Source organism: Lathamus discolor, chromosome Z (genome assembly GCF_037157495.1).
Source record: "Lathamus discolor isolate bLatDis1 chromosome Z, bLatDis1.hap1, whole genome shotgun sequence".
In the NCBI taxonomy this organism is placed as follows: Eukaryota; Metazoa; Chordata; class Aves; order Psittaciformes; family Psittacidae; genus Lathamus; species Lathamus discolor.
In genome coordinates, this window is record NC_088909.1 from 6720821 (window position 1) to 6734399 (window position 13579).

The window sequence follows — 13579 nt, forward strand, 5'->3', positions numbered from 1 at the left end:
TGTGAGAATGGTTACTTGTGAGGATGGAGAGTCTGAAGTCAGAAGTTGACTCTGTGTCTGTTTTTCTGGGTTTAGGAGCAAAAAACCCATAACGCACCAAAAATGTTTTAAAAATACATGCAATTATTAGAAAAACACAGGATAGTGGTGCTCAGGGAAGACCTCTGTAGGTCATCTAGTTCAACCCTGCAGCTCAGAGGAAAGTCATCTAAGAGCACATTTGTTCATGACTGTCTCCAGTTGGGTTTTGAGTATCTCCAAAGGTGGAGGTTTCACAGTCTGAGCAACCTGTTCCAGTGTTCAACCACCCTTACAGTAAAAGATTTTGTTGTGTTTAAATTACATTTCATAAGGCTAAATTTAACCAGTTCACTTTTTATAAGGCTTTCAAAATACTTACTAGAAATGTATTAGCATCTTAAACATGATGATCTGAAAACTGAAATGTATCATGACTTGGTGATTGTCAAGATCATTGAAAGTTGCATAGTTAGCGATGAAATCCATATCCCAACTCTCAGCCTTTGCTCCAGCAATTAGTTGGATTGTGTGTAGCATTGTTTCTGACTGCATTCTTTCAGAAGAAATTTCTTTTTGCAGTTAGGGGATTCTCAGGTCCTGAAACTTATGTTAGGTTTCACTCCAGAAAATGCATATATATTGTATTTGAATATCGTAACACAGCTCAATGTAGTATTATGAGCTAGTAAAGGATTAGCTGCTCTCTGCCTGGAAATTTGAAACAAAGAGCTTTTAGATCTTGACAGAATGGGAAGAGCCTATTGTAGTCCAGGGAGAAGTAGCATTAATTCTGTCTGGGGGGTATTCAGAAATCCTTTCTATGCCTAGTTAGCTAGAGTTACTGGTGGTACATTTGTTAAAAGATACGTGTATTTACAGCGGGGGTTATTTAGGAGCACGGAAGCTATATTTTAAGGGAATATTTATTTTGCTAAGATGTTTTATATTTGAAATAATACGTTTTATGATGCCTTATCATACAGTCTGTACTTTAAAAATATGTAAATATATCATGCATGTTAATTAATTGTTATTATAAATGCCTTTAAATAGAAGCTAGAGTAACTCTTCATTTTCATACAGGGGCTGTTGCTGGGTTTGGTAGTGTCTTTAAAAAGAGAATTATACCCTCTGTGAATGAATATACAACAGGCTATACATTACAGTACATTCTTAACTATGCTAATCATTAGGAATGCCTTTTAGGGTAAGGGCTATAAACCAGACCTTACAGGACCTAGTATTTGCATTGCATTTATTTGCAGGAAAAGCACATTTCAAAAGCATACTTAGGCAATTTTGACAACTTTAAAAACAGTGATGACTTATTCTTAGACATTGTTCTGTTTTTTAATAATATCTTTTTTATTTTCACACATTAAACATTCTCAGCTTCAGAATTGTCAAGAATTTAACTCCATTTAGTTATTGCACCAGAGTGAGTTTTAAAAATTTAGAATCCATTTGCAATAGTAATTTACAAATAATGTAACCTTTCTTTACTGTCTGTAACAGAGTATCAGTAGAGATGAGATGGCAGTCAGCCCACTTGTGGTAGGCATGGGCTGGTCTACAGTCTGCATAATGGTGTGTTCTTAAAGCAAAATGAACTGACTTAAAGGGAGAGTGAAAAGAATTAAATGAAAAAGCCTAGTTTTAATTTGAAAAACTAATGAATTTGTCAATGGGAATTGAGAGTAATTCTTGAAAAATTAGGGAACGTAGAACCTGAGTAGGATGGGAATCATCCTTCACCTTTATACGCTCCTACCTACACAGTTTGGTTGGAACAAAGCAAGTTGGAGCATATTAAAAGCCACAACCTGAAAGCTGGACTTCCTGTGAATTTAATGTAGTGACTTTACTGTAGCAGCAGCAATTCACCTTCCCCGAAATTCTGGCCTGGAGTTTTAACTGGAGGTAAATCACATATTGGTAGTGGTCCCAGCTTACATCTCACCACTTACTCCGTGTAATTTCAGTTATGTAATGGTGCATTAATTTTAGTTTTTCATCTGCTCAATACATTACTTCTGGTTCAAAGTTGTGTTTTTGTTTCAGTTTGGCGTTCTGGTTGGTTGTAGTTCTCATTGGCTTGTACTGCTGTGTGTTCCCTGTATCGTTGAACAGTTTGACCAAACCAAATAAGCCTATGTCCTGGGTTTAGCAGTAGCAGTAATTCTTCTCCTTCTTAGTGGCTGGTGCAAGGCTGTGTTTTTGATTTTTGGCCTGGGAACAGTGTTGATAACACCGATGTTTTTAGTAGCTGCTCAACTGTTTGGTCTGACCAAGGACTTTCCAATAAGAGCAGTTTAATAACTAAGGTATAACACAAATCACTACTGTTACCACCAGTAATAATAATGATAAAGGGAATAACAAGAGGAAAGAATACAACCCCTCAACACCAGCTGACCAATAACTTGCCCCATTCCTCCCAGCCAAGCACCGACCGATACCTTCTCCAACCCTGCAGTGAACTAGCCCTTCCGGGTTAACTCTCCATTACATCCTGGGCATGACGTGCTCTGGAATACCTCTTCGGCTAGCTTGGGTCAGGTCTCCTGTCTCTGCTTCCTCCCGGCCTCCCCTCCTCCCTGGCAGAGCATGAGGCTCAGAAAGTCCTTGGTCAGACCAAACATTTGAGCAGCAACTGAAAACATTGGCGTTATCAGCACTGTTCCCAGGCCAAAAATCAAAAACACAGCGTTGCACCAGCCACTAAGAAGGAGAAGAATTACTGCTACTGCTAAACCCAGGACAGCCTAACTAAACTAACTGTATGGAAATAACAGCTGAGTTTTGTTTATTTGTGAGCTTGTGCACATACTGTTTGTAAGTATGCAATACAGGTAATTTTTCACACAAGACAGTGGAGAATGTTGGTATCATCGGCTAGCAATCCTGGTTTGTTTTTTTGTTATCTTGGACAGCCTCTCAGTTACACTTTTTTTTGTGCACAAACTAGACCATTCTCATTCTAATTCTGAGTGAGGAAACATATAATTTTCTGTTCTAGTTTTAATAACGCAGTTTCAGAGCATGTGTCAACAGGAGTTCCTGTCTGAGAATGACTATCCAGTTCCCGATTGCTGTTTCTGTTTATTTTTCCTCTCTAACCCTGAAATCTTTGGCGCATGTTCTCCACCCAGTTAGTTCCCTGGACTGCCTGTTAGTTCTGTTCTGGCAGTAAGGGCAGATGCCTTAGGTGAGTACTGGCCCCATGGAATGCCCTAAAGGCTGGGACCTTGCACCTGGTGTCACTATGTTATGTACAATGACTTTCAACCCTGTTGATGCAAAGCAATTCAGTGTGTCTACACGCTAATGGATACAGCATGATAACAGCTGGGCCTTTAAGGTGGCTGGGGGACTGAGAACCTCCTGAAAGACTGGGCTGAAGGACAAGGTTTGTTTAGTCCAGAGAAGAGAAGCCTAAGGTGGATCTAGCAGTTGTAATGAGAGACAATGGTCACAAGTTGCAAGAAGTGAAACTTTGAGTGGACAGCAATAAGAAAAAATAAAAAATCATAATGAGGGAAGTTAAGCACTGGAATAGATGCCCAGATTGGTTGTGGAATCTCCCTCTTCGGAGATTTTCAGGTGTGGTGCGTTGACCCTGGCCGGGGGTCTGGTGCCAACCTAAGCTGCTCAGTCTCAGCTGGACAGGGGAGAGAAAATACAACCAAATAATGGTGGGTAAAGGACAGGGAGAGATCACTCACTAGTGATTACTCATTCATGATTACCTTCACAGGCAAAAGAGACTCCACTTCGGGAAATTAGTTTAATTTATCACCAAACTAATCAGAGTAGGATAATGACAAATAAAACCAAATATTAAAAATACCTTCCCGTCATCTGTCCCTTCTTCCCAGGTATAGCTTTACTCCCAAATTCTTGACCTCCTCCCCACCAGTGGCAGAGGGGGACGGGGAATGGTGGTTGTGGTCAGTTCGTCACACGTTGTCTCTGCCGCCCCTTCCATTTTAGGGAAGACTCCTCACACTCTTCCCCTGCTCCAGAGTGGGGTCCCTCCCATGGGCTGCAGTTCTTCACGAACTTCTCCAAAGTGAGTCTTTCCGATGGCCTCCAGCCTGGTTCTCCCATGGGTCATAAGTCGTGCCAGGAAACCTGCTCCAGCGTGAAGTCCTCCCTGGGTTGCAGCTGGATATCTGCTCCACCATGGACCTCCTGGAGCTGCAGGTGGTTATCTGCTCTACTTCCATGGGCTGAGTGGCACAGCCTGCTTCACCATGGGTTGCCTGCACCACGGGCTGAAGACAAACCTCTGTTCCAATGCCTGGAGCATCTCCCTCCTTCCTCACTGACCCTGGAGTCTGCAGAGTTGTTCCTCTGACATAATCTCACTCCTCTCTACAGCTGCAATTGCTCCTGTGCAGTAATATTTTTCCTTTCTTAAATATGTTACTGTGGGGGCACTGCCACTGTTACTTAATGGGATCAGCCTTGGCCAGTGACAGGTCCATCCTGGAGCACTGGCTTTAGGCCAGCACCTTCTTCCAGTGCCTTCTCACAGAAGCCACCCCTGTAGCACCCCTGCTACCAAAACCTTGTCATGCAAACCTGATACATCAAGACTCAACTCAACAAGGCCCTGGGCTGCCCTATGTAAGTCTGAAACCAGCCCTTCTTTGAGAAAGAGGTTGGACTGGATGACCTCCAGAGGTCCTTCTAAGGCTCAGCTCTTCTGTGATTCCATGAATCATGTGGCAAGAGCTCGGATTTTTCTGCTTGATCTGTAACTGCAGTTCTAAGGGTTTTACTTCTTGAAATTGCAACTGTTAACATCATGTCAGTACATAGTTATACGAAATCAAAGTGTTCAAATTACCTTGTGTGGGTGGAGGTAATCTGTGCAGCCTTGAACTGCAAATAGTAATTAAAAAGGGTGGTAGCAGAATGTATCCTGTGCTAGAGCTCCTGCTATCTGCATTTCTGTGTGCTCTTCACTGCATTGTGTACAAGTGCCAGTGCAGCTTCAGGTGAAGGAAGGCAGGAAGCTGGTAAACCTGAGAGACAATAATGTACTGCGTGTGGTTGTTACGATACTGATGTACTGTTCAAAAGTGTTTTTCAGCTAGTAAAACACACCTGCAGTTTGGCATTTGGCATTTCTAAGATGATGGAGTCTGTTTTCTAAATCTTTGTGTTCATTCATATGCCATTATATGTAGGTTTCAGACTGTTTCAAAGCCTGACTCTTTAGTAGAATGTTAGCAATTCAAGCCTGTTATGGGGCAGTGTAACCCAAGGGCTTGATTGTTTGATGACTGCTTGCTGCATGTACCTGCCAACATTTGACATTCAGGAAGTGGTAGAGTTGGTTAATGTGCCTGGTCACTCTTTCTGCCTTAGCAGTCTTGGCGTTGTTTGGTTAGCAGAGGCTGCAATGTGAACAAGAGTTTCTTGGAGGTTTCAGTACTCAGTAGGGCTGTTACAAGGGGTAGTTTCCTTGGTTCCTTGAAGCAGCAGAGATAGTGCTTATACTGAGAACTGTACTTCCTGTTCCACAGAAAGTGCGCCATACTGTGTACCACCTTTGTATGTATCTGTAGGCAGATGCTAAGAGCCAGGACTGATTGAGCCATACCTATGGCAAGGCTGCTTTGCTTCTGTGTCAGGGCTGTAACTGTGCACAGTGTCTAGTAGCAGTGGCCAAAGCATGGTTGTCTATGTACATGCCATCTGCCCCTGGAAATCTCCTTCCCTTCTCTGTAAATCCTGTGCTGACCCACACCTTGCATCTCATCATGGCCAGCAGTGCATATAGGTGTGGTGCTGGCTGCTGTGATGTAGATCTTGGGGACCATGGACAACCTGGGCCCTGAACTTTGCTTAACTCATGTGATTGCTTCAGCGGCTCTGCTGTCACATGGTTGTGACAGCAGCGGAGACAGAGCTGCCTTTGCCTCCTCCTGATGCACCCAGACATGCTCAATAGCTGCCTTATTGCTGACTCTATCTATGCAATCAGTCGAAAGACTGAAAAAGCAGTTAACATGGAGGAAGGCTCATAAAAATAGCAGTCTGCTCCCAACAGGAAAAGGAAAGTATGCCTGTGAAAAATGTTTGGAGTTTCAGGTCTAGATGTACATGTCAACCAGCCACTTTTTCTGTCAGTCCTAAAAGTCTGATAGTAGCGGATATAAAACCAGAACTTCTCTGTCATCTTAAGTGGTGGTCTGCTTGGCCTGAAGGTTGTGTATATCAGCTGTCTGCTCTTGAGAAATCCATGCATATGCCTCAATCCTTATGGCTGTTAATTGTCACCTTTCTTGGGTAGTAAAATTCCTAACGAGGCAAATCTTGCCCCTACTTTCGCAGGACTAATAGGGTAAAGTAACTTAGTTAATGAGCTGGCTTTAACAGAACACTGAGAACATGCTACTGATTTTAACTATGTTGGAAGGCAGCACCCTTATAAGCAGTGTTTCCACTTAGCTAAAAAAAATATTTCTACAAAAATATAGGCAGATTTAGTTTCAAATGTAGTAGGTATATTGAGCTATCTTCCTTCAGGTCAAGGAATATTCTTTTGTCTCAGTAACATCTCATGAGTGAAAGCAGACGTGGAGAATATTTCATATATGGCCAGAGAACATGTAAAGCTACAAAAAGAAACTGTATTCGTTGTTAAAGGACAGAGACTTGCAGATATCTGGATCCACTGAGTAATCACTGTTGGGGGTCTAAAACAAAATTGAGCAATAACAGATAGAACTTCTAACTCAGGAGGACTTCTAAATCAAATGTCCAATCAGCTACATTAGCAACTTCTCCTTTGGCTTTCTGACTAGTTTTGAGAGCTATGGAAGATGTGGTGGTCCTAAACACTCTTGTTATATACTCAGCTGGCTTTTCGGTAGAAATACCTCTTTTTCTATTTTTTTAGTAAGAGGTAGTTCATTGCTACAGATTTCAGAACTACCTGAGGAAGGAAGAAAAAGTATGTATATGTTGAAGAGGTGTACCAACCTTATCCTTCACCTAGGTCTTTGGAACATAGTATTTAACCAATAAGTCTCTTGCTAAGTAAAATTTATTGCTGTTGTCCTACTGTGGTGTCTTCAGAATGTATTTCATAAAGTTAGACTGAACCACAGCAGTGACACATTGTGCTTGATAAAACTAGATATAGAGAATTAATTTTCTAGTTCACGTGTCTTTCTTTGTGTGTGTCCATGATAGATGACATGACAAAAGACTCTCAAGTGCACTCTGAATACTAAATCATTCATAAATACTGTTGATGAGTGTTCACCTTTCAGGTTGGTAAATGCAATGATTCCCTTCGCCTTGATGTTTTTCTCCAGTGCTTCTCAGCGATGGATTTGGGAGATGGTGAAACAGCACTGTGGCTCCTCTGCCTGCTGCAGGGAATCAAATCAGTGTTCACTATATGAGAAAGAGATGCGGTGCCTTTCTGATTTATAATTCTGAAATTCCTTTACAGAGAGAAATTCAGGGTAGAATTTACAAGGAAATTTGTCAGGTAGAATACAAAAAAACCAAACCTAAAACACACTAAAACAAACCCGTAACCAAAACCTGAGAAATGAAAGATACAGAATTAATATTCCTTCTCTCAAGTCAACAAGAGTTTGTTCATCCAGTGCTTTGTGTTACTGACTTTCAGACGTTCACTGTTTTGCAGTTTCCAGGCTCTAGCAGGTACGGAGCTTTTTGTAATACTCAAGCTAATTTTCCTTGTGTGTGTTTTTTTCTCCCATCAAAATCAATGTTGACTCACCAAATTTGATTATATATTCTGTTTTTTTCTTTGCCATTACTGATGCTGTATTTTTCTCACTCCTTTTCCTAGAGTATGTTTATTATATCTATCTTGAAGTCCATGGACAATCGTTGTGTAATATGTTCTTGTATAGACACATGCCCCTTTACTTTGGCTGTATAGGCTGTCACTGAACTTTTAAAGCCTCCCCCCAGTTAGACTTAGTTAAAGCCTTTGGAGAGTTTCTGGAAGATTGAGACTAATTTCAGTGGCTTTTTATTGAGTATTTAAGAACCCTTCTTGATGTTTTCTGCTTTTGTTCTTAGATAAAGTACTTCAAGAATTATCAGTTCCAAAAGTGCTTGAGAAATAAAAAAACTAAGCTTGCACCAGTAGTGTCCTTCTGTTGTCTGGTGATGTTGAGCTCCTAAAGCAGGTGCATCTGCAGGACTTTGCTTTATCCTTTTCTTAACTGAAACTGTTGATGAATGCTAGATGATGGGGGTTGGAGAAGAGTGGCGTGGCAGCTGTAGGGTAGTCGGGGTCCCCAGCAGATATTGGAAGGTTGCCGTGTGTCATTTGCCTTTACTTTTGCCACAGTGCAAATCTGGCCCTTTAGAATGCCCATGGACAGTTAATTTTTGCTGTTGTCCTGAAGGTCATTAGGGGAGTAAAGGACTTATTTTAGGAATAGGGGACTGAAAAAGACTTGTCTTGTTCAGCATAGGAGGAGCAAAACTGTGAGACAATAAGAATACATAAGTAAGTACAAGGCATGGAAAAGACCTATTTAAGCTAAACAGCAGTATTTGCTTGTGAAAAGAATTGTGTCTAAACTGGCCATGACTATATTCTGGCTGAAAATCAGAAGTTTTTTTAATTACATGAGATTCTGAAACAGCCTACAAATAAGGTACTGGTTCAGAAAAAGAACAACTGCTTTTAAGGTGGTGCTCAATACTTTTATGAACAGGATTATACAACATGGTACCTATGGACTGATTCTGGTGAGTAAGGAGATCAGTCCTGTGTTTCTAAATTTTCCTGAGCAATTCAAGTAAAAGTAGAAAATGTCAATTTTAAGCAATTTGTAACTTGGCTCAGCCTGAGTACAGTTCAGTGGGATGAAGAAAAGGCACTTCTATAGCTTAAGGGCATCCTGCCTTCCGCATTTCAAAGGCCTGTGGCAACAATGGTAGCTTGTCAAAACAGTTGTAGGAGTCTTTTAAAATACAAGGTTTTAGACATTAATCTCTGGTCTGCCCATAGCCATAATGTTTAATGTCTTTATAAAACTTTCTGAATTCTACCCCCTAGCTCAGGGGAGGAAGAACAAGCTCCATTTTCATCATGTGTAGAGGGAAGGGTAGGTATAATCCATTTATAAGGGAAAATTATTGTGGTTATGTGAATTATCTGTGTCCCAAGACTGATCTGTAAGCAATTACATGTGCAGTACACAAGCATGGTGGAGACACATAACCGGACAAGAAGTTGTGAGAAATGTTCTCCATTAATTTGTTGGTAAAATGCTTCATCTGTTCTACAGAGAATTTTTGTTATGTTTACTAGGTCCAGGCCATTGATTCAGTCGCTAAATTCTCCATGCCCAGTAAGCAAACTTTCTTTATTGTCACATACAGCTTGTTATGGATCAGAAAAGCTGTAGATCTCTATAGCAAGGCTGCAAAACCCGGGAGACAATATGTGTTAAACCATGTTCTCATTTTCAAGCTTTTGTTTCAATATTTGGGATTTTCTGGTGCGCTAGGCTCACTAGGAGCTCTTGCTTTGGCCTAGATTAATCCCTACAAGCAGAAAACAAGTTACTTTATACTGGTGGATTAAGAGTTAATGAGGACAATTGGTATTGCCTCTTCAGTTTGGCTCTTACAAACCAAAAGTGTCTCCAAGTGTGCGGTTCTCACCTGCAATCATAGGAGCAAAACCTATCTGAGAGATAACTAATCAGTGCATTTTCTTCCTGGCCTAATTGCATTTCTCATGAATCAGCTAAACCCATTCTGGGACTTTGGCAGCTATTTCTGGGTCCCTGAAGGGAGGTGGGGATTGCAGGAAGCTTTCAGCATTGCACTGCTACTGGTAACCAATTTATCAGTGTCAATGGTTTCCAGACTCTGGGTCTGAATGTTAAAGCTAGTTGTTGCAGGTAGGACATTTTTCATCAAAAATTTTTCTGTTTTGCTGGAACAAAAATGGCTTTTCGATTAAATAACATTTTTGGGCTGGAAGAAGAAGTTTTGTTGGGATATTTATTTCTTAAAATCTGAAAACATACAAATGTTCTCAACTCTGGTAATCAAAACCATGTTGTATACAGACCCCCTTCCCAAATTTAATAAAATATTTTGGTGTCTTATTTAAACTTTCCATGAAAGAAACAAGTATGGCTTCCCAGCTGCCTCTGCTCTGTACTGTTTGGTTTTTCACAGGTGGAGTTTGTCTGGGAGAATCTTGAATTCCTTGCAGCTGCAGTAAATAGGTTGAAAAGTACGTGTAATACTTGCCCAGTGTCTGTCCTTGCTCAGTGTTAGCCAACACTTACAAAGTCGTGTTTCAAAAAAAGCAATAGAAATGGAATGTTTCTGTTGTTCTGTAGTGTAGTACTGGCATTTTCTGTAGAGAAAAGGTTACCCTTTTGTATGTTATTGTCATGGTGTGAAGAATATTCCAGTTTTCAGCTAAAATGTGCTGAAATAACTCTAGCTTGTCTTTTAACATCCATTACTAAATATTTGAATTCTCCAAAGATCAGGAGCATGCTTATGCTGCTAATGACTGACTGACCTTTATATTAACACCACTTCAAAGACAGTTTAGTGGCTTACCTCTTTAGCAAAATTAATAAATCCAGGGGTTCCATTAAGGAGTATTTTGATTCCTAGTTCTGCTTTAAAATGTAATTATATGTTACTCATAATGTTGCTTACTCTCCCCTGTATTTTGTCTCTTCATTCAAAAACTGGCTTGTGATGTAGCTGCATTTCTGTTCTTTCTTTTATCTCTAAAGCCACATCTTGAAATCAGTGGGACTGCATCATTGAAGCAGAAAAGTATTTGGCACTGCATCATCTTGAGAGTCTTGTCTCTCCACACATTGTTCTTAGTGTAACTTGAGAACATATGTCCCATTACTTCTCTTGAGGAAATATCAAATAAGATGTAGAATGTCAACTGTAGTTATTGCGGGAGAGTATAATGGCTGGGAAGGCCTCTGGAATAAATGCTGAAACCTGAAGAGCAGCTTTCCACATCGCTTGCTCCTGCTTTCCAAATGGTGGTAGAATTCTGAGCCCGAATACGTGGTAGACATGGGTTGTCTCCTGACACAAAACTTCACACTTTCATTTCTGAAATGGCAAGATTTATCTCACCTTTTCTGTTTTAGAAGACTGTTGTTTGAGACTATGCAGAATACCTTTCTCTCTCTTTTTTTCTTTTTTTTTTTTTTTTTCCTGTTAGCAAGTAGATCTCTCATTGAGCTTTCGGGCAGGCAAGAAGGTAGTTCTGCACTTAGATATTATTATTTTTATGTAAGTAGTACTGGGATAGAAAATTCCAATTCAGCTGCAGCTACTTATCCAAAACAATTTCTGTCAGCCCTTTCTTTCATACAGCTAAACCAAAACAGTCATGAGTGCATCCTGCCTGACTCAGCAGCGTATCTGATAAAGGGTACTCTAGCACAACTGGTGCAATTACAAAGAAAAGGCAGCAAAAAACAAAGTATATGACTTCATTGTTAGCACTCATTTCCTCAGTGCAGGAAGAGCATCATCCACAAGCTATTGCGTCCTCTGCATTCAGAAAATACCAAGAGGAGTCAGGTATTTCGATGTTTGCAGCTCTGATCTCACCACACAGAATCTCTGATTGCCATCTGCCATGTTGTTTCTCTAGTGATGCTTCCTGCAGCACTGATTTTTGCCAAAGAGCTCAACCTGGCTCACACACACCATTTTTCACAAACAGAATCAGTCATGTAATTGTGAGTGTTATCGTTTGTTTGTCTGCGCAAGATGAGAAGACTCGTGCACCCAAATGGATTTCATGCCTGTCAGCTTAATCACTTACGTGTGGAGGTTCCAGCACTCCTAGCTTGAATTGATTTGGCTGTGAGATATGTGTGTACTGGAATATATTTATTTGTGGTGTATGCAGTCTGGGTACAGCCTAGTTGGAAGTCAAAAACTATTTTAATGACTAATTTAATGTATTTTAGTCATTGGTTCCAGCAGAGAAATAAATTATTTTAGGTGTATCCTGGTATTTTCTATTTCATTCCGCGAGAAAGACCAGTGGTTCTGAGCCATGGTGCCTCTCTTTCCTTTTGAGCTTGCTGTGATTATAGTTGGCATCCAACATCAGAAACACTTCCTCTGGAAGCTCTAACAATGTCACAAATAAGGCCAACTGTATTAATCTGTTATGGAACAGAGTTTTTGTGTAAGTCCAGACCTTGTCATTTTAAAGGTTGCATGATGACATCAGAGATCAATAAACGGTTAATGTGTTATATTTCAGTGGTGAGGAAAGAGCAGATTAAGAACTGCTGTAAAAAGCAGTTGTACCTTTTCAATGGTTACAGCTTTGCATTTGAACTCAGGGTGTTATTTATGCAATTGCCATATTCCCATGACTCCATCATAAATGAGTTGTGAAATTCTGTAGATATCCTGGTCAGGTAAATAAATGGGGACAAAAAACTATAATGGTGTTCATAGTTTGTATCCTATGCGTTTTATCTCAGATAAATAGACTCAATAAATGTTACAGTATATGCACTTGTACCACAAATATTACATTTGATTCCTAATGGGTCATGAAGTGCCTTTTTGCAAACCTTCAAAGAAATGTCAATCTGTTCTGTGGGAAATGTATTTCAGTCTAAATTTACTTTATACAATTTTGCTCTAGTGAACTTAGTCCTGTCTTTATGTTTCTAAACCATGTAAATAGTAAAATTTATGGTTTGGATTTGATCTGACTCTTGGTTACAAAGATCTTAGTTCCGCTGAAGTGATACAAGCTGGATTCTTTGAGTCCTGTTGCATTTTAATGTGTCCAGTATTATATTAACATAAGAATAATAGTATCAAACCCTATTATAAGCTACATGAATTTTATTATTTGAACGTATAAACCAGAACTAATTTACAATATTTATCAGAGTAAGTCTGAAGTGTGTTACACAGATCTGTATTATATAGTATGGATCCTCTGTCATGCTTAGCATGGTTTGACCATAAGTGATGTCACTGATGATATAAACAAATGCAAATGCTAAAAACTGATGCTAAAAGAGAGGATGGAAGCAGCATCAACTGTACTCTCATGACTTTTGAGCGCTTGAATGAAAACTCAATTAAAATTTTGTGTTAATAAGAATAATCTCTAGCTAAAGTGCATAATACATTAGCAGTTAACTAAACTTAGGAAGTTACAGAAAAGCTGAAAATGTCACTATGTAATGTAATATTTCCTAAGTGATAACTTTGAAATAAGCTTGTTTGATGTAAGACCAGAATTTTATAGATGTGGCTTATGAAAAGGGAAGAGCTATTTATTTTAAGTAGAATATGGCACATATTGATATAGCCAAATTTAGAGTTACATCTAGATGATAGTGTTAGTTCCACATTTATTTTAGTATTTAGGATGATGCAGTCCCAGATTCCATTTATGTGTAATGGGAAGTTCTTGTATGTTGCAGAGACAAGGTTAATACATAATTTTTCCTAGTTGTTCCATAAGGCTAGTTAGTACAAGAATAACTAGTTA